Raw genomic sequence first — 22395 nt, forward strand, 5'->3', positions numbered from 1 at the left:
ATAATATAAACTGTGTCAGTTTACTTTAGCCTGCTGCATAATTGCTGCTGAAACACGGTGTGTGAGGTGCGACCCTAACTGTGGGTGAACTAAACTTTAGTCCTGGAGGTTCCCTTTGGAATTTCATTACCTGTGCTGGGTGCTTATTGATTCTGTTATATACACTAGGCCGAGGAGCTGCTAAATTATTCAGTCTGGTTAAATAGGGTTGTTCCATTATTCAGAAGCGTGGAACAGTGTAATTAATATTGTAGAGATATGTGACAGGCCGGGTGGCATTTCACTCAGCGACTCTCCCTTTCTCCCAATGTCTTTGTTGTTTTCTCCTTTCACACACACAGTCTTTCATTCTCTGAAGAAACTTTGTAAGGTTTGCTCTCCTGCTTGTTTTGTTTTATTGTTCCAATTTATTTTGTTCTTTCTGCCCCTATTTTCTTCATAAGTTTTTTTTTCCTTTGTTTGGAATGTAATCAAGGTTATACTGAGACTAAAGCTTTGTAGCATTCATGGTTTTATACATTTGTGTAAAATTAATGTAAGTACAAGCACTCAAAAATTGACACATGCATTTTACATTATTTTACAGCTTAAATTGTAGTAATAATTTGGCTGAGGACTTCTATATCTTTAGTCATACTTTTACTTAATTATTGAGCGGGATACTTTGTCTACCTATAATATATTGATAGAGAATGTACTGGAATAGAATAGTCTATTCCAGTACATTCTCTTTGTAGCAGTATTCATTATTGACAGTATTGTTATTACATTTGCTTGTGACCTTCGATAGACAACTGTGTTTTCAAACAATAGCTCTATGAAATATTCTTTTATTGTATATGTTCTCCATTAGCAGTGGCGGCTGGTGGTATGTTTTTGGGGTGCATGTTATTCTCTATATTAAACAGTTTTTCACCGCAGCAGCCCGCAGCCTGTAACACCAATAACTAATGTCAAAGGCAGTAATTTTGATTGCTATTGGTTGAGTGTTGAATTAATCCAAATAATGACACTTTTATTTTGCTCTGTTACCTGCTGTGACTAACAGTGCAAGCTCGTAATGTGTTTGGTTATCAAAAACGTCAGAACAAAACACAACCAAATGCAATTTTGCGCATAAGCCAAAATCTCTACAACCTGTTCCACCTCTCATAAGAAGCATAAGAACAATGTCAGCAGCACAACACACTTTAACTCATGAGGCTGTTAGAACTACAACAGGAGGCTACATTCATAACATGAACACATTGCCACATGGCATCAACACAGCTCCAACGACATGCACTGCAAATCCACCCACACACACACTGGAGTACACACGGTAGCCAGCTCATTTTGCTCCAAACAAAAATGTCTTACCCTGCTTCTCCGCAGGACTGAAGCAGAGCATCCTCCATTTACACTTGTTCGGTTTGTTCTGTCTCCAAAAGTTTATAATTTAGTCCATCAGGCATAGCTCAAACTGGTTCAAGTTCAATTGGTTCAGCTGAAGGAGGTTTAGGCAAAATAATGATTTACATGTGTGAATCAAAATAAAAGTCCCCTCTTCTTTTCTGCCATCGAGTGCTTTGCGAAAAGTTTAAGCTAAAGAGAAGACATTGAATTTTCCCGTAAAACCGCTTCCTTGGATGCACTTTGGTGTTGACTTGAAGTTGAAGTATTCATGGTTTGCACTGTTGTTACTCATTCACTGGAGTAAAATGCCACCAGTGGTCGACTAGGCAGGACATAGCTTGAGGCCTGAATCACAATATGTCAGATGTCTGAACTAAGTACTTGAAGTCCAATCACTTGACTTGAGTGTGCTCTTTCCTATGCCCCAAGAATGTAACTACCACATTAATTGTGTAGCTATGCTAATAAACTTTGGCAGACTTAACATAGTCTAACAAGAACATATTTAATTTGGTTTTCATTGGGCCACTGTAGAGTTTCCCTTTATTCTCTCACAAGGACATTGAAGCCTTTTAAAAGAATGGCCCAATAAACTATCAATCTGCAGAACATAACTCTTTTTGTCTTATTAAATGCAAACAGCAGAATTTGTTCGTAAAATGTAAGTATATGATGAATTTTATCTATGCACAAACTCACTCGATATGTCATTGCCTTGGCCTTGTCGTCCCCTCCTTCACACAGCCAATTAGGAGCCATCTTACCCTGCTCTCCATGCGCTCCTCGTCCTCCAGCCTGTCAAAGCTTTTTGACAAAACAGGGGAGAGCACACTTGAAAAGCTGTTGTCTTATTTGGCTGCTTTTTTCCTGAGCCCAGAGTGAAACTACAGAAGTGTTGGAATGACAACAGAGAGCTCAAAGGGGCCTTGTGCGTTTGTGTGCTAGTGGGTGTAACTTCTGTTCAGAAAAGGAAAGGTTTATACGGTTATAAAGGGCAGTTGAAGACATAAATTTGATTCTATTGAAGTCAAACAAAACACATTTTTTGCCTGTCCATTACTTTACAAAGCTGTGGGTCCGATGGGTGCGATTGACCGGTGCATTAGCCACTCAGGGACATGCTTGGTTTATCAAAACAAATTTGGCTGCTTACGATGAAAAAAAAATATATATATTATAGTGGACTGAAAAATATTCTTTATTTCTGTGGAAACACCTCAGAAAATGCTCTGAGGTGAGAGAAGTTTGATTTTGTTTTTAAATTATAAATGACCAGTGACTTTCTTTGTTTCAAATGTGTCTCTCAAAAAACCTAACTTTATTTATTGATCTTTATTTAACCAGGAAAGTCCCATTGAGATGTAGCATCTCTTTTTCAGGGGAGTCTTGGCGCCAGGGGGGAGGAGCCTATTGCACATGTTTTTAGTGGTAGGGGAGCGCTAACCAATGCACTACCGTGCTACCAAAAAACTTGTTGCTTGGTGGTGACCGGACGGATCTCCCTCTTTTTTTAAAATACAGAAAGATATAATTCTGGACTTCTGGTCATTTTAGGAACAATGCAAAATTTTACTCTATATTGGATTTGATCAAGACAAATGCAATTTTCATTATCAAACATTGAGCTGGATGTTTTTATTCATCAAAAATACCTTGAAAAACATGCATTCTTACTGTGAGCAGTTGCGTCCCTCCACTGATCTGACTTGTTGATCTGACGCCGCTGTCACCTGCTTGGCTCCATGGAGATAGGTCAAGTTTATGCTATGCTGAAAAAATAACACTCCATTGGTGACAACCGGCCCTGTGAGCCCTCTAGAGAAGTTACATAGTGTCCCTTTAACCCAGCCCTCAGGGAAACCTGTTGAGAGCAGGTCCAGAGACCCCCAGATCTTGAGGCAGGATCTAGGTGGTCAGGACCATGATCCAAAATCGTATGTGGTTTTAATATTACTTTGAATCTGCTATATGTTCCATAGCTGCACATGTTTCCTGCCTAACTTAGCAAGACTCCTTGTTGTGCGTTTTCTCAGTTCAAATTTTGGTGTGAAACAAGGCGTTAAATGTGTAGGCTTGTTTAAGCGCATAAAGAATCCTTTAAGTCATACATACTCCTAAAATACTGTCTACCAAGATCCATGTGAACTTACTGCAGCCTTCCAGTAGCTCTTTCTGTTCTGCTCTCAAGATTGAGGATTTATTCAGAACGTTTTGTTCATGGCCTGGTTCAGTTGCACATAGAACGATTTTAAAAATGCTTTCTACGTATTTGTTGTTTGAGCTCATTTTCTCATTGTCTTTCACTTTACTGTCCTCTGCACTTTTCCATTCTCCTGTGCAGCTTGTTAATAATTTATTTGATGTAAAATAACACATTGTTGATGAGTCATTGTCTGCCGTCCTCTACTCAGTTTTGCAGACCAGACTGCAAATCTGGGCACAATTTGTACAAAGCGTCATTGAAGCATTTTAAAACCTTCCGTTAAAAAAAAAAAAAAATGTGTTTGTTACCAATTGTGCAATAAAAGTCGAAAAGAGAGGTCAGCCTTCATTTTCATACTAATTTGTTGTAGATGATATTATGATATGATATTTGCTTTAGTGTGAGGACATTCTGTTCATAATTAATGACCAGTTGTCTGCTTTAAGATGAGTCTGGTCCTGTGTTGTGGGAGATGACCAGTGTCAGGTTGCTAGGTTACCAGTAAAGGTTAAAAAAGGCGACATGATGATCACACATGCTCCGCGAGCTTCTATGTTTATCTGCTCATTAATACAGCTCTTTGCAGTCAGAACATGCAGTGTGTAGGACCCTTATGGTCTTTCAATAGGACATGTTGCCATGTTGCCATGTGTTAATAGTTTATCTTAGGAAGTAATAATAATGTTTTAAATATGTGAGAATTTCTGTGGAGTTTGGTTTGTTCTCATCACAATCTGAAACAGTGTGAAGCAGTATGAATTAAAAGAAACATGATACTTCCACAGGGAATGTCCAATAGTTGAATTGCATATGTGATATATTATGCCAAATTTACTTTGAACCTTGTTATAGTGGTTTTATTTCATCATTAATCCACTCGACGTTGTATTTAGAGTGATTTGTGCATGTTTTAATAATCTTTATTCTCCTGCATTCAGGATGCCATTTTGGCATTTTTTCATACACACCCTGCTCATGGTACTTTTTTCTTCTTCTTCGTGTTGTGGAGCCATTTTGGCACAAATTAAAAAAAACAAAAATCCGCTCCTCTCCAATGTGAAGTGTATCTACAGTGTCCATAGTCGGAGCGTTATGATAATGTCTACATTTATGTTTAAGTCACGGTGCGTCACTGTAAAGGGGCAGGTGGGAATTAGTGCTGCAGTTTTGAACTGGGAATTTTAGATCAACATTGACATTTCAAATGTTCACAACATAAAATAGTAGTCCAGATGTGTCTGACTATAGCTACATTATCAAAAGCATAATTGTCTTACATAAAGTGAGTTAAAGGATTTGATAAATCCTATTGCATGTTTAAATGTAATGGCTCAGTCTTGGGTGAAACAAAGTCTGCCGGTCATTTGGCACCTGAACATCGTGGTGTATCCAGGTTACCCCTGGCCAGCTGTCACTGTCTGCTTTGGCATACAGCCTGCTGCTCTGGAACACAGAGGGCTTGTCCAGGGCAGACCCAACTTATCATTTATCATGCTCCAAGCTCCAGTCTCACTTCAGGGTTTAAATCTGAGTACACACTTTCACATACACTTATCAACGCATATTCACACAAACAAAGCCAAAGAAATATGTGCATTTTCACATTTCAGTGGATGGTTACGTGTACCGTGTCATACCCAAAAATTGTGGACCTTGTGTAGCATCTAAAGCAGCAGAAATTCTGCAAATGGACACGCATGAGTCCTGGACCATCTACAACCTGTCTCTGATCTCTCCTGTGGTTCTCCTCCAGGTTTTGACTTTTTCCTTATGTTGTTTTTTTCCCCCTTGCCAAGAATGAGGGTCTAAGGAAAGGGAATGCTCTGTCCAGCTGATAAAGTCACAACTAAAGCAATAAATCACTCCATACATTATATTCACTGATTCTGCAGAGATATATCAAATGAGAAGTATTGATCTATTGGAGAAACAAAATTTACAACAGCAATTACACAAAAGCTAAACTAGATAATTTCCACATGAACAAGAATAGTTTCTCCACATTGTTTAAACTTAGATTAGAAAGGTATTCTTCTTGTTATACTATTGTCACTAAATCAAACATCTTAAACTAACTTCTCACAATTGCACGTGACTAAAATGTTATTTTCTATTCAGCTTTCCCTTCTGGTGTTGTGTTGCCGCAGCTGTTCAAGCTGTTTTTTACATACTAAATCCTATTTACACTTACTCATTGCTAGTTTTTTGTTGCAGTTCTTCAACACAAACAAGCTGTTGCACGTGACATTGGTTTGTATGATGATAAATTATGCTTTTTCTTGGTAGCTCATTTCAAATAACTTCAGTTCATTGTCGCCTCTTTCGTGTCATCATCTCTTCACTTCCCAGCAGCTCCTAATATCTTTAATCTGGTCTATGCTCTCCTTTGATTTACACATCTCTCTTGTTAGAGCCTTTCCGTTCAGCACCTTACTTCATCTGTCCTGGTCTTCAGCTTTTCTGTCTGCCTCAGCATCTCTGTTAACTTTCTGCTTCCTCTCAATCAATCAATTTGGATTTTCAATTTTCTTCGCTTTATTGGTGCGCACTTTTAAGGGAATGGAGTATATAATGTCACTGTTCTTGTGTCTACGCTCTGCTAGTGTCTGTCTCACTTTTCGTCACTCCATCAGCCCTCCTCCTCCATCTCCCGTATTCAATTTGACCTTTTTATTCAACCATTTATTTCCCATCGCTCCCCTCCTCCTCGTCTTCACCTGGTCTGACTGCGGACGGCGTGCGTTACTGACCTCTTGGTTGTGGTTTCCGAGGAAATGTTTCACACAGGAGTCATAGGTGCAGTTTGTCACCCTGGGTTTTTACAAACTGTGTCTGTGTCAACTGTTCCGACAGTCGTGGCTCTGCATGGAGGTACCCATCGGCTTGTTCTTGCTGTGTTTGTGCAATAAATGAGGATTTGCCCTAATTGATTTAAAGATTAGTACTTGTGTTTTGAACTTCTTTAAAATCTACTCTAAATATGATGTCGCATTGCTGTTGCAGAGTGTGGGCAACATAAATAATTCAGCATCTCAAAGTAGGTTCACTGTACAACAAACATATTAGGTAGACGTGACACATGCAGGGGGACATGCCTTTGTAGCAAAATACAAAAGCAAATTAGTTCTAATGATGTATGGTAATTTTTTTAACCTTTAGCTTAAACCCTGAAGCCTTGAAATCTTGTCCTGGAGCATAAATGACGGATGTTTTGGTTTTTGTGTAAGTCTTTTTAAACATGTGATTGTACATGTCACGCCACAGGACACACTTTTGTTGCAGGATTTTTTACAATAGACGTAACCCTGTATAAACTTTATAGAATGCATTTTATGCACTGTAGAGTTGAATTCTTGGGGAAGATTTTTTTTCATAGAATGTCAAGTATCCAGTTAAAGTAACAATAAGCTTCCTTTCTCACCCCAGTTTTAGTATATTGATCTTTGTAATTGCACAATTCCAAAAAGGGTCTCTATCCTTGAGAGTTGTATCCAATAATTTAGTATCTAGAAAATTTAACAGTTTTTAGGTCTGAATTGGTTAAAACTATTTCACCCATGAGACTCTTCTACTTCTTCTTTGCTGCATGTTGTTCTGCGTTTGCATCGTGTGTAATCAGAATACAGAGCAGAGAGTCTTCCTTGTCTCTCATCATCAAATTCCTGCAGCTTGAATATACAAGAACACGCTCACTCACCATATGTTACACCTGAGGTGCTGTGGAGGGCATTCTACAAGAGGACACACATAGACACTAAATAAGAGAGGGCCTTCTGTAATTCTTAAACCTGAACAGATGTTTGCTCCTCTATCTCTGTCTCATCCTGTCTCACTTCTAACGGTGGCTGTGTTTGGCCGTGGGAGATCGGGGAGTGAAAAGTACAAATTGCAGATAACACTTACAGTTTGAGTTATGGCTAAACGAAACCATGTGGTGTTTCTCTGAGTCTGAATTGAAGTGCCCACATCTCGCTACCTGCTATAAATCATTTACAATGATCTTTAACTTCATAATGAGCCTTGTGAATGCCTCTTCCACATTCAAATGTTGTTGGCTCACCCAATTTACAGATTGTTGGACCTCAAAATGGAAGTGAACTATTACTTTTACCAATATAAGAGAAGATAAGATAAGATAATCCTTTATTGTCCACACATGGGGAAATTTTGTTGTTACAACGCAGGTAGATACAGAGGAAAAGGACAGATAACGTATAGGAAGTTTCAAAAAAACACTCTTGATAGAAGAACTCTTATAAACAAAACTCCTCATATCTTAATAGGGAATGGAGGAAAATAAATAAATAAAATAAAAAGATAAAGATAAAGAATAAAATAAAATATAATAAAATAAAGTAAAAAAAAGCTGGCATAATACTAAATAATACTAATACTAATGGTAAGTAAACAAAACACTATTTAAGTTGTATAATGTGTTCTGTTACAAACTTAGCAAAACACACCGCACAAGACTAAGAAGTAGTTTAGTTTTAGTAATTCAAATCATTAATAATTTCACTACTTCTGAAAAGTTAAAAATAGAATTCAAGATATGACTAGTCTATAATTGGAACAGACTGTGCTGCTACAACATGTCAGAGGAGAAAAGTCACATATAGGTTCACAGTCCAGTAGAACAGACAGAATGAGGAGTGAAAAGCTGACAAAAACAAACTTTTCCATCAACACTTTCACTTTAAATTTACTCTGTTCTCACATTTCACTAAAGTCTGTACTCAAACCTTTCACTTCCTTCTACTGTGCCATTCAGAGCTACATGGCCTTTATTCTCATATAGGGATTTTCAGCTCAAGTTTCAAAGTTTCAGGAATGATTTACCATAACAGTCTTGTCGGCTGAAAAGTCTTAACTTGTCATATGACAAGCGATCTACCTCCAATATTGATGTTGGCTTAGCTTTTAAATCAGATGCCCTTCCAGTCCCAGTACGCTGCATTTAACTTGAAACTGTGGCTACCCTAGCTTGTAATTGGCTGATGTTACAAAGTACTCTTGTAGTTAAGTCTATTAAGAGGACATTAGCGTGCGTGCAAATCAGCCTGCTTTTTAATTTTTTTTTTTTAAACATTTTCCACTCCTTATTACCATTTAACTCTGCCTCAAGCAAGTACCACAGAAGTAGCTCGGAAGCCTAAATACAATTAGACCAAAACAAAGGACGAAGCACTTGCAAGTTTAATGATGCTTTTAAATCCATAGAAACAACTTGATTTAGTACTGTTTATTAAATCATTTCACAGAGTCACAGCAATTTGAACCTGATTGCAGTCGAAAGGTTAGAGAAGGTCAGTGCTTTTATAAAAGAAAACTTCCATGTAATGATTGGGTCAAAAGTTAAATCAATACTCGAGACATGCTTTTGATATCTGGAGCTCCTATCACGCCGAAATGAAAAGAATAGGGTCATGACATGCACCATTTGATCTTCTCCATCCTGTCTCTTTCGGCACAAACGCTTGATAAATCTCTGCGGGGACCAAGTTGTCTGAGTTTGGTCATAAAGCATGTGTGTTTGTGCTGCAAGTGTATTTCAGGGTCAACACTTCCCTCTACTGCGTTTAATCGATAACGTCAGCTTTTCCTAATTTCTCCATGTTTTCTTTTCCTCCCCTTCCTGTTCTCGTCGGGGTAGCAGCAAAAGAGCCAATGCCCTAAATGGTCTCTTGTGAATGAAGTGGATTGAGACAGGGCTCATCGGCATGCATGAGCAGCTCCGATAAAGTAACTACGCATATCAATCTTGTGCGGCGTGAGTGCATATTTGACTGGAACCCTGGTTCTCTGCACAATTCCTCTGGCTACATGCTGTAAAGAACTAAGTCATGTACAGTGACACATGCACATTATACCAGCGAATCACATGCATGGCAATGAGCACTCTGTCAAACTGTAGGTGCTTTTTGACACCGGCACTCGTGTCTTGTCATTAGTTTTAGTGAGAGATATCCTGTCTTCTGAACAAAAACAAACATGGCGGGCGGTGACAAATCTATTAATCAGTCTGGGCATTTGCCGATAGTTATGTTTCACTTAGGACTAATGCTCATCGAATGTTTCAGAAAGTTTCCAATAATGCATAGACAACACTTTCAATCAGCATCCTTGCGCGCCGCGGTGATCAATGAATTGTCACAGTCAGATAGATCGGTGTCCGGGCAGCGGCTGCTATGAGTGATGAGAAGACTTTTTAAAAATGGGGCTATGTCGCTGGGGAAGAAGTATGACATGTTTCTCTCAAGGGTTCTCCCAAGAGTTGTGCATGTCCTTCGTTTTATTTTACAAACTCTACGTTTTATTATAGACTTTTTTGCTCGATTATTTTTATGTCTATTATAACATTGTAGGGTCAGAAAAGAGGTGGGCACGTCATTTGAAGAAACGTCATTGAGAGAATATGTCTTGGCTGAATAGAGCTCTGGAAAGTGATGTCTCATATTATAGACTGTTCACTTATAGCCTAATGTTAAACTTTTAGATGCTAAACACTAAACTAGTGTTCATTAAAACATATGCTGACACTAGAGTGATACATGTATTTACCAGTAGTGACACTGCAGCTTATGAGGTTGTTCCTAGGCTCTTTAATAATTATTTTTTTTTTTGGTTGATGTATCTCTGGACTTTTTGCACACTTTCAGCAAACATGGCCGATTTCCATGGTCAATTTTTGATGTTCATTCCTGAGCTTGATTGTCATTATCGGGGTAATTATTCAAACTTAACAAATGCTTGTTCAGCTTCAACTTCCTGTACACCTGCATTGTTTTTTCTTAACAATTCAATGAAATATCTTTTGGACCGTTGCAGAGCGGTTAGAGCTTGCGCTTCCCAATAAGCAGATCATGGGTTTGGATTCGCAGGCCAGACCAACATCACATGATCTCTCTGGGTGGAGTCTGCATGTCCTCCCCGTGTTACCGTGGCTTCTCTCCGGGTTCCTCCCGACGTCCAAAGACATGCATATGTTAGGTCAAATGTTAACTGTAAATTTACCCAAGTGAATGAATGTGAGAGTGAATGGTTGTCCGTGTGTCTATGTCTCTGTGTTAACACTGCGACGAGCTGGCCCCGGGTGCACCGTGCCTAAGGCCCTAAAGTCACTGGGATAGGCTCCAGTCACTTGCAACTCCTAATGGGAACAAGTGGTAGAAATAGAATGAATGAATCTTTTGAATGGGCAAAAGTCTCATATAGATGTAAACAGAAGCTACCTTTAAAGAATACAATTACTTAATTTTAACTGGCTATATCAAAGAACAAAAGCACATGACCTGCTCAAACCAGTCAGATTCCCCTGTTCGACGTCCAGTTTAAATTCTAATAATATTTTTGGGATTATTTAGAGCAGCTTGTTTGTACGTGACTTGCTTACCTTCTTTATAGTTGTTGTTGTTGTTGTTGTTGCTGGTGAGACCCTCCTGGCTGGGTGTACTCCTCTGTAGTGTAATAACGTGGAAACTGTTGCATTGTTTGCATCATTCATTGGTTTTGCTTCTCTTTGCTCTTGTTAAAATCCACCTTCCTCTCCAGTGGCTAGCTGTCAATCAAGAGCAGTTCATATATATATATACCCTAGTCTAAAATTCCCAGAGTTTTACAATTTATTTTATTTCTCTACAGTGCCATCTTTTCTACTCGACTTGTTTACTGACTTGATAATTCCCAGTTGCCCTTTTTGACACTTTTACTACATTTACCTTACTTTGAATCTGAATGTCCTCTGGCACCTTTCTCCCTCTCTTCCATTCTTGGTTTGGATCTTGGTTCTTCCTTTCTTTTCCTTCCCTCTCGCTGCTCTCTGCCTCAGTCGAACAGACAGTAGAAGGAGCACAAGGCGCCTTAGGCAAGAGCAGACAGAGGAGGCGCACTGTCCAACCTCCCCCTCTCAGGAGAGCCAAACTAATGCAGACATGCCAATAAGCTGTAAGCACACAATTATTCACCATTTATATCAGCTCTGTGTCTGCATAAGTTAGCGGCACACATATCTGGATCCCGCTCTTATACAGCGCTGCATGCCCTTCTCATTGGAGGCTGCTGTAAAGCTCTCATTAAGTAAGACTTTGCCTTTCATCTATAAACCTTGCAAAATTACTACTTCTCGCAATTTCACATAAAAAAATGTTTTTATACTTATTATGCAGACATGTAAAGTGTGATTTTATGAAAAAGTATATACATTTGTATCCATATTCTTATACACTCTATACATTCAAGGCTGAAACCTTTGTTAATTTTACATCATATTTATCACTTAATTAAATGTCTAGAGTGGAGAAAAGTGTACTTTATAGAACTTAATATTTGCATTCTAGACAAGTTTTGAGAAAGAACAACGTTATGTAGAATGTTATTTAAACTGATTGCACATAAAATGTACATTACATCAAGTATCATAAGTGATGTGTTGGTTCCAATCCCAGCTAAATGCTCAACCCAATTGTATAATCACTCCAGACTTTAATGAAGAGTTATTTGATGTGAAGTATAATACCTGCACATTTTGTGCCACGGTACTCATTGTATGTATTTTCTGTTTTCTTTTAGTTGTATGACTTAAAATACAGATGGTAGTCCTGTATTCACTTTTTTAATACATAAAGGCACCAGCATTCTTTCAAAAGTCTTTCGTCTTTAACGTTGAAGGTTTCTCAGAAATGGCATTTTTGTGTTATGTTTTTGTCAACAAAATGTATGCTCTGGAAAAATATTAACTCTAAATAATTGACTGAGCTGTTCCACAAAACAGCGTTGTCACTTTTAATGTCTCTTTTGACAAAACTTTATGTGGAATTATTGTTTCTTATTTTACCATTATACCATTATATATATTTATTTCAAGGCATGTACCATATCTTAAATTTCCAGTCTCTTTCTTTGCACTGTTTCTTGGAGGAGGAAGCAAGGTGTTCAAACACACAAATGACAGTGGACAGACTCAACGCGCCCCCAAACCTTAGAGCTATTCAACACTTGTCCCACACAAGGAAACGTGCAGAGACACTATCACATCCTGTTTCTTCATTTTGACATGTACTTCCTGTGAATGGATGTGCATGGCACCACTACGTGTGTTCAAGGCTAAGGTGACCAGGCAGCCCACTCCTCATGTGACCGCTGGCTGAAAACATTCTGGAACATGGTAGAGATTTGCTCGTGTTATAAATCAATGCTAATCCCATCACTGTGTTCCAAACCCCCGTAGAGTTCTCCGGAGTTTCGACATGACTCTCTGCTCCATCTCCTCCTCTTTGGTTTGGTTTGTTTCAGTTTAGAGGCAGGTCAAGCCATCTGCGGCTGCAAAAGCATCAGCTCGCACAGGGTCTTATGGATGTGTACACGGCACAGCTGCTGCGCTTGTCTTTCATGTCGCTTTTAATACTGTAAGTAATTGAATGATTGTGAAGACTGAATACCTAGATCAGTGGTTTCCAATTATGGGGAAAATCTGAACATCCCTCTCTTACTTGGATAAAGATAAATATACATATTTTATGATTAATAAGATGTAACATGAATTATTATAACATATTTCATTTTACAGAAGTCATCTACATTTCTTCATCAGAAGTTTAGTTTGAACCCCCTGTGAAGCGTTAGAGACCCAAACCATGGAAAAAGAAATTAACTTAGATATTAAAGGTGCATTTCTTACTATTTCCCCTTCCTCTTACTATTTCTTGGTTCCATGTCATTTTGAATGACAAGCACCTATTCTTTGTTAGTAGGATAATAATGTTTGTTGTCAGCTTTCCCAAAGTGTGTAACCTACACTATCTGTATTTGCACAACAGACAAGACATAAAAGTTCATCTAACGGGCTGATTCCACATCATGCAGCTCCGCTACGCACTGCGCCACATAATGTTTCCATTTTCAGGGTACAGACCCCAACTTTTTAGATGCATTTTGCGGAAAGCAGCCCCGAGGAGCCAAAACAAAATAGCCATTTGTTCTAAAGCAGAAGTGGAGATAACTCTTCGGCTCACGGAACATCACAATTTTTTCTCCACCACGTGAACGAGTCCAATAAAAGTTCTCCTATTGGTGTTTCAGCGGTATAAAGTGAAAGTTGATTTTTATTTATTTATTGTGGTTTGGTCAAAAACAAAAAACGCTCAACATTCAAGCACAAAACAAAATCAGAGATACATTTATGTTATTTGACCAAGTGTAGGCAGAAGCCAAGGCTTATTGTGCCGACCCTTCTCACAAACTCTCAACATTGGTGGACATTTGTCATTTTATAGTTCACAAGCGACAGTTCATCAACAAAACCAACACTACATAACACGGACAGGATGCTCACAAGTATCCTCCAAAAGCAGTCCAAGTTTCACAACAACAAAAATGCATTTTTATTCTGCTAAATATTTTTCTTTGATTATTTTCTTAAAGATACTTTTGAACTGAAATAAAGAAGTTTTGTCGCAACAATTGTTCCATAATTTAACTCCTTTACTAGACAAACAACGTTCCCTCAGCGTGGTTCTCACATAAGGTCTGTCAAACATACACTCCCCTTGAATTATATTTGCTTTCCCTCTGGGTAAACTTTATCTCCAATGGTTTAGGGATTTGACTATATTTAACTAAATACAGAAACTTAGCAGTATACAGGTCTACCAAATCATAACATTTTAAAAGCTTAGATTGTATGAACAAAGGATTACTCGGCGATTTATAAGATGCATGATTGATCAGTCTAATGGCCTTTTTTGTAGTATGAAAATTGGTTTGGTTCTAGTTTATATGTGTTTCAATACCATATGTTAAATATGGTATAATGAGAGAACAGTAAAGTAAATACAAACCATTTTTGTTCAAAATATACTGCAATAGTTTTTGACACTTTTTTCAGTACATTTTGAATATGTGTTTTCCATGTAATTTTGCAATCTATGATTACTCCAAGAAACTTAATATAATTTACTCTTTCAATTTCATAACTATTTTCATTTGATATCATTATCAGTTTAGTTTTTGCACTTCTCTCTCAATCACCTTCACCAACTCACTAAGATTATGACCCGAGCAGTAAACTGTGGTATCGTCTGCAAACAAGATACAATTAAGAACATCAGATATTTTTGGATATCATTTATATATAATAAAAATGATTTTGGGCCCAAAACCGAGCCTTGTGGCACCCCACAACCAATTTGCTGACTAGACTCTACTTCCTTTAGATGAACATATTGGAATCTATCCGATAAGTAATTATTCAACCAAGAATTTGCTTTTCCTCATTTTTGTAACAAAATTGTGTGGTCAATTGTATAAAATGCTTTCTGTAAATCCAAAAATAAACCTATTGTATGGAGTTTTTGATCTAATGATTGGGAAGATTAACAGTTGCCATCGATGTGGACCTGTGTGCTCTAAAACCAAACTGATGCTCATTTATTATTGTTAACTTAAACAGTTTTAACAATGTCTAATATTTTAGAAAATTGGGAAAGTAAAGAAATTGGTCAATAATTAAGTCAATTTTTTTTCACCGCCTTTGTACAAGGGAATAACCTTTGCTATTGTCATTTGGTTTGGAACAATTCCTGTTTTAAAAGATTGATTACAGATAAAAGTAAATGGATGGACAATATTATGTTCCATGATATTTTTGACTATAAAATATCGAACCCATTATTATCTGTTGATTTTGTTTTTACTGCTTTACAATTTTAAAAATTTCATTTATTTGTTGGGTTTAAAAAAATAATTTACACCTTCATACATGACCCCAATCTTCATGTCATTCTTTTGAGGGAGCACAATTTTTGTTGGCAATTTATGGCCTATGTTTACAAAATAATCATTCACTAGCAAGAACCACAACCCCAGATACGATGCAAGGTGTTTATTGGCAGGGGAGAAACATGAACAACACGAATGTACGAAGTTGATGCCGTTTTGGGTCTTCTTGCGATGAGGGCTGAAGGCTCCCGGGCCTCGATACCCCCAAAAGAAGCTTAATGAGGCAGTGCGGATTGGCAGAATGGAGGAAGAGGTAATGGTGTGTGTAGACCTGGAAAGTCATGGAGAACCAGAGCTCCATGATATGAGGCGGTCAACGACTCCTTAACTGGAGGCAGATGTGGCAGCGCCAATGTGGGAAAAGTTTGGTAGGAAATGTGGGGACCAGGCGGGGAACGACTTTAAGTAAAAGATGAACCAGATCCTGAGTCCGCTGGGAAGTGCCACTTGACGACCAGTGCACAAGGTCTGGACGGATTGCAAAGGGGCTCGAAATAGATCGTGTTACCACAGTAGTCCTGCGGTTTTAGGGGAAGACTCAAGCGTTGGTTGGAGGTCCTTGATGCCGGGGGGTGAGGAGAACTATTGTGGACAAGACGGCCTCTGAGCAGGGGAACGCGCCTGAAGAGACGTCGATGCCACTCGGGTAGGCTTTGAGTACTTGCAATGTGACTGGTAGTCGAAGGTGAATGGGAAGTAATTAGTTAGATAAGAATAAGACGGTTAAACATGGTGAGGGTAGTATGAAGCCATGATGGAAGAAACGTTAACTGAGCTGGATGGTCTAGGAAGACTGAAACACCTGAAGCGGAGCTTATGTGTGAAACGTGGTAGCTGAGGTTGGAGGAACTGGGGTCGATGATGTTCTACCTCGGTAGTAAAAGTTCTGAAAGTATTTGTTGATACAGGGTCATCGGACTGGACGGCCATGAACATGAATGGCCCGACAGGAAGGCAGCAATCCTGATAGCATCGGTCTTAAAGGACCCCCAAACCGGCTGATAGAATGGTGTATCAAAGTGCAGCAGCAACTTGGACTGGATGAGAATGACAACGCTTTGGAGTGATGAACCGAAGACGTTAGGGTCGGGAGGTGGGAGATACAGGGCTTGTCCCAAGGGGATGATCTGCATGGTAAAGTTGGTATAACCAGCTGCTGTTTGGAGGACTCCAAAACATGGCGGAGAAGGGGGAAGAGGCGGCATCCCAGTGCCCAAAGGGGGAAGAGGCTGCATGAGGGAAGAGCGAAGAGGCTGCATGAGGGAAGAGCGAAGAGGCTGCATGAACCTCACGGAAGGAGGAGACATGGCATCCCGGTGCCGGGGGGGAAGGGGGGGAGTGGGTTAGAGGTGGGGGGGAAGACAGTTGACCTGGCATCCCGGTGCCGAGGGGGGAAATAAAGTAGACCTGGCATCCCGGTGCCGAGGGGGGAAATAAAGTAGACCTGGCATCCCGGTGCTGAGGGGGGAAAGACAGTCGACCTGGTATCTCGGTGCCGAGGAGAGAAGGGGGGAAGAAAGCAGACCTGGTATCTCGGTGCCGAAGGGGGAAAGAAAGTAGACCTGGCATCCCGGTGCCGAGGGGAGAAGGGGGTAAAGAAAGTCGACCTGGCATCCCAGTGCCGAGGGGGGGGGGGTTTGGAAAAGGAGGGAATAGAAAGACCTGGCATCCCGGTGTCAGGGGGAGCATGAGAGAGGGCATGAGGTAGAGATGTTTAGTAAAAGGTAGAGTTCATGGTTAGGGGGAGGACGAGGAGAAGATCTGGCATCCCGGTGCCTGGGGGAGAGAGCATGAGGGGGTAGAGAGCGAGCAGGAAAGAGGGGGCATGAAGAAGAGACACTTGTTTGGATTTGGTTTAATTTAGAAATAAATGAGAAAAAGTGAGGCCTAGTAATCCAGGAAGAGAAAACTGCAACCTTTCGCTGGATAAGAGCGGGGCCTGGCATGAACCCGGCGAGAGGGAGGGAGAAGGAGGAAGGGGGAGAAAGAGCGCGGGTGAGCGAGAGCGAGGGTAAAGGACGGGAGGAAAAGGAATGAAAGGAATGAGGCTGGAACGTGGCAACGCAGTGCCCGAGGATAAAATGCCGGAACGCCCGAGGATAAAATGCCGGAACGTGGCAACGCGGTGCCCGAGGATAAAATGCCGGAACGTGGCAACGCGGTGCCCGAGGATAAAATGCCGGAACGTGGCAACGCGGTGCCAGAGGATAAAATGCTGGAACGTGGCAACGCGGTGCCAGAGGATAAAATGCTGGAACGTGGCAATGCAGTGCCCGAGGATAAAATGCCGGAACGTGGCAACGCGGTGCCAGAGGATAAAATGCTGGAACGTGGCAACGCAGTGCCCGAGGATAAAATGCCAGAACGCCCGAGGATAAAATGCCGGAACGTGACAACGCGGTGCCAGAGGATAAAATGCCGGAACGCCCGAGGATAAAATGCGGGAACGTGGCAACGCGGTGCCTGAGGATAAAATGCAGGAACGTGGCAACGCGGTGCCCGAGGATGAAAACGTTAGAACCTGGTAAAGACTGTAACCGAAGCTATAAGCTGGCAACTTGGAGTCAGGACAAAACGCGGTAACGGATGAAATGCTGGAACCTGGCAACGCCGAGCTTGAGGATAAAACACTAGAACTTGGCAACGCAGTGCTCGAGGATAAAATGCTGGAACCTGGCACGCCAAGCCAGAGGATAAACCGCTGGAACCTGGCGACGCAGTGCCAGAGGATAAAACGCAGGAACCTGGCGACGCAGTGCCAGAGGATAAAACGAAGGAACCTGGCGACGCAGTGCCAGAGGATAAAACGCAGGAACCTGGCGACGCACTGCCAGAGGATAAAACGCAGGAACCTGGCGACGCAGTGCCAGAGGATAAAACGCGGGAACCTGGCGATGCAGTGCCAGAGGATACAACGTAGGAACCTGGCGACGCACTGCCAGAGGATACAACGCAGGAACCTGGCGACGCACTGCCAGAGGATACAACGCAGGAACCTGGCGATGCAGTGCCAGAGGATACAACGTAGGAACCTGGCGACGCAGTGCCAGAGGATACAACGTAGGAACCTGGCGACGCAGTGCCGGAGGATAAAACGCGGGAACCTGGCGACGCAGTGCCGGAGGATAAAACGCAGGAACCTGGCGACGCAGTGCCGGAGGATAAAACGCAGGAACCTGGCGACGCGGTGCCAGAGGATACAACGCAGGAACCTGGCGACGCGGTGCCAGAGGATACAACGCAGGAACCTGGTGACGCGGTGCCAGAGGATACAACGCAGGAACCTGGCGACGCGGTGCCAGAGATACAACGCAGGAACCTGGCAACGCAGTGCTAGAGGATAACACGCAGAACCTGGCAACGCAGTGCCAGAGGACAAACCGCAGGAACTTGGCAAAGCAGTGCTAGAGGATAAAACGCAGAACCTGGCAACGCAGTGTCGGCGGATAAAACGCAGAACCTGCCGGAACGTGGCAACGCGGTAAAACTATGTAACTTGGCGACACGGTGCCAGAAGAGTAACGATGAGGAAGGAGAGGAGGGGGGAGAGATGGCAGGGTGAGTTTTTTTTTTTTTTTTTTTTTTTTTTAATATAAGTTTTTTATTATCATTTTATAATATACACATGCAGTTGTATGTATTTATTTATTGTTATTTTGAGCGATGCGGGAGGGGTGAGCGAGTAAGGTGAATTAATTACTTGAAAGAGGTGAGAGAGTCTGGCTCCAAGGCTTGAGTGATGGGCAGCTCGGTGCAGGAGGAAGGAGACAACGGAGGAGGAAGGAAACGACGGAGGAGGAAGGAGACGAGGGTGAGGATACTTTACCTGGAGGAGCCGCTCCTGCAAGCGAAAGTGGGCGGGGAAAAGCGCGCTCCGCAGTGGAACGAGAGTTAACGGGAATTGTGAGCGCAAAAGAAGTTTAAAACATCATGATTTGATGACGGTGCCGTGGTCTGGAGACCTGCCGCCGTCCACGCGGACGGTCAATGTAGAGAGAAATGACGAGCGCGTGCGGTGGGCGCTTAACGAGCGAGGCCGCGGGATGAGCGCTGGGATGACCCGGGCGCTGGAAAGACCGGAGCGCTGGGAGGAGGGCACAGGACGCACGGCGATCTCAATACCGGACTAGCAGAAGTGATGCGAGGTGGGACGCCGGTCTGCTGACGGGAGCCTGGCCGTGAGCGAGAGCTGAGCCTGTGAGAACAGCTGATGGGACCGGTCCTAGTACCAGTGGAGGATGGCCCGGTGTGGCTCGCCTGTGCTGGGCCGATGCATCGAAAGGAACGAGGTCGAGTTGATCCATAGAAAGGTCGGGAACGAGTGTGTTTTCGAGCGAGACTCCCGCCGCCATGGAGCGTGTGCACGAAAATCACGAACACAGGTGTGTGTGATCTGGATGATTAAGTAGTGTAGCCGCAGGAAGGGGCGTGGTCCTGCTCCCGAACTTAAGATAACAAACTTATCTTCATTTAAACTCATGAACGATTCCCTTAATATGACTTATTTTGTCATTGTCTTTGTTCAAATAATTAGGATAATTATTATTATTATGTCTCTTATGTGTTAAATCATTCATTATTTTCCATGTTCCCTGGATCTTTTGTCTATGTTGCATTAATAATTTTGTATAATATTCTTTCTTACAATGTCTGATTATATTAACTAATCTATTCTTGTATGCTTTATATTTATTTATCAGAAACTTTTTTTTTCTTTCTGCAAGCCTTAATTATTTCCCTAGTAAACCAGGGTTTCAGCATCTTGTTTTTACAAATTATTATCTTAAGTGGACAACAATTATTATAAATATCAAGTAATTTGGCACCAGGACACCCTAGGCCAGAGGTCAATGATCGACTTTGTTGTCGTGTCATCTGACCTCCGGCCGCGTGTCTTGGACACTCGGGTGAAGAGAGGGGCAGAGTTGTCAACCGATCACCACCTGGTGGTGAGTTGGATCCGCTGGCGGAGGAGGAAGCCGGACAGACTTGGCAGACCCAAGCGCATTGTGAGGGTCTGTTGGGAACGTCTTGTGGAGCCCTCTGTCAGTGGGGTATTCAACTCGCACCTCCGGGAGAGCTTTTCCCATGTCCCGGGCCATGGAGGAGGACTATCGGTCGGCACCAAAGAAATTCTGGCAAACCGTCCGGCGCCTCAGGAGGGGGAAGCAGTGTCTCACCAACACCATTTACGGTGCGGGTGGAGGCCTGCTGACCTCGACTGGGGATGTCGTCAGACGGTGGAAGGAATACTTTGAGGATCTCCTTAATCCCTCAGTAACGTCTTCCGAAGAGGAAGTAGAGACCGGGGACTCAGAGGCTGGCTCATCCATCACCCAAGCTGAAGTCACTGAGGTTGTTCGCAAACTCCTCGGTGGCAGGACTCCGGGGGTGGATGAGATCCGCCCTGAGTACCTAAAGTATCTGGATGTTGAAGGACTGTCTTGGTTGACACGTCTCTGCAACATCGTCCGGTTTGGGGACCACAGGATCTCATCTCTGCTGTTTGCAGACGATGTTGTCCTGATGGCTCCATCAAACCCGGACCTGCAGCATGCACTGGGACGGTTTGCAGCCGAGTGTGAAGCGGCTGGGATGAGAATCAGCACCTCCAAATCCGAATCCATGGTTCTCGACCGGAAAAAGGTGGCTTGCCCTCTTCAGGTGGGTGGGGTGTCCTTGCCCCAAGTGGAGGAGTTCAAGTATCTCGGGGTCTTGTTCACGAGTGAGGGAAGGATGGAGCGTGAGATCGACAGGCGGATCGGTGCAGCGGCTGCAGTGATGCATGGATGGATGGATGGATCAAGTAATTTTGCTAGAAATATGCTTCATTAGGATTTTTATACCTATACATTTCATCCCAATTTTGCTTACTTAATTCCATTTTCAAAGTCTCAATTGCTTCAGGTGTTCTATGTCTCACTGTTCTTGTGTCGTTAGTCTCATTACACAGTGTTTTAAATACATTTTGAAGAATTGCAAAAACAGGAAGATGGTCACTAATGTCGGTCATTAAAAGACCTCCATCAATTTTACCAATTTCATTGTTATCAATTAATGTTGCTGATTATGTTGTTATTCTAGTTGGCTTTACTATTACTGGAAATAATGTACTATAAAAAGTATTTATAAAGTCTGTGGTTTTCGTGTGTCCACCGGGTCAAGCAGGTCAACATTAAAATCACCACAGACAATGTAAGACTTATTTCCAATTGAGTGAAACATATTAGATATAAACTCAGTAAAATGATCCAGAGAAGAACCAGGTGTTCTATGCAACAGGCAGTTATTAGGCCCGAGCCCCAGCAGGGCGGAGGGCCTATTGCTCCCGCAACGCTGCCGAAGGCAGCGTTGCAACTGTCTGATGTCTGATGTTTGGTACCCCGTCGCCCCTGGCAAGTACAGTGAACTAGCCCATGCCGAAGGCATGGATCATGCATACTTACTCCTGCTATGACAGAAATAGTCAACAATTAGTGAATGGGCGTAGCCCATTCACTAATTGTTGACAACAGCAGCGCGAAGCGCTGCATTCCTCCAAAAACCCTCCTGGCATCGTCCCGTACGCGAGAATCTATGCCGCAGGCATGGGCCATGCTTGTATCTGCTCAAATCAATGGAAGTCTATGGGGAGTGGGCGGGGCATCCCGACGGAATAGGGAGTGACGAGCGCGTAAGCGCTCGTAATGATGATTCCACCCCATGGCGGCATCGGGAAGGCTTAGAGCTTTCAAACGATGTATAATTTGTTGTTATAGTGGAAACGGCTATATTGTTTTTGCTAAAAATATTATTATTTTTATTTTTTTTATTGTTCTTCTTCAGCGCTTTGAACTCTAATTTGACCCCCTGAACATGCTCAAAAACTCACCAAACTTTGCCCAAAATTCAGAATCGGCGAAAAATTTAATTTTTTCTGGGCCATTTTTTTTTTCGTTAAAAAATGGCGCGACAGCGCCACAGACAAAAGTCAAAATACATTGCGCCTATGGGAGACGCCCCGAGGTCAACTTTGGCGTAAA

At 41.9% G+C, this 22395-nt stretch overlaps 1 protein-coding gene across 2 annotated transcripts in view; it reads left to right on the top strand.

Annotated features, from left to right (window-relative positions):
- The window catches only part of mdga1 (MAM domain containing glycosylphosphatidylinositol anchor 1), a 189014-nt gene that overhangs the window by 36322 nt on the left and 130297 nt on the right, over positions 1 to 22395 (top strand). The window lies entirely within an intron of this gene.

The sequence above is a fragment of the Eucyclogobius newberryi genome, unplaced genomic scaffold (genome assembly GCF_026437365.1).
Source record: "Eucyclogobius newberryi isolate DKJ021-1_F unplaced genomic scaffold, fEucNew1.0.hap1 SCAF_5, whole genome shotgun sequence".
Lineage (NCBI taxonomy): Eukaryota > Metazoa > Chordata > Actinopteri > Gobiiformes > Gobiidae > Eucyclogobius > Eucyclogobius newberryi.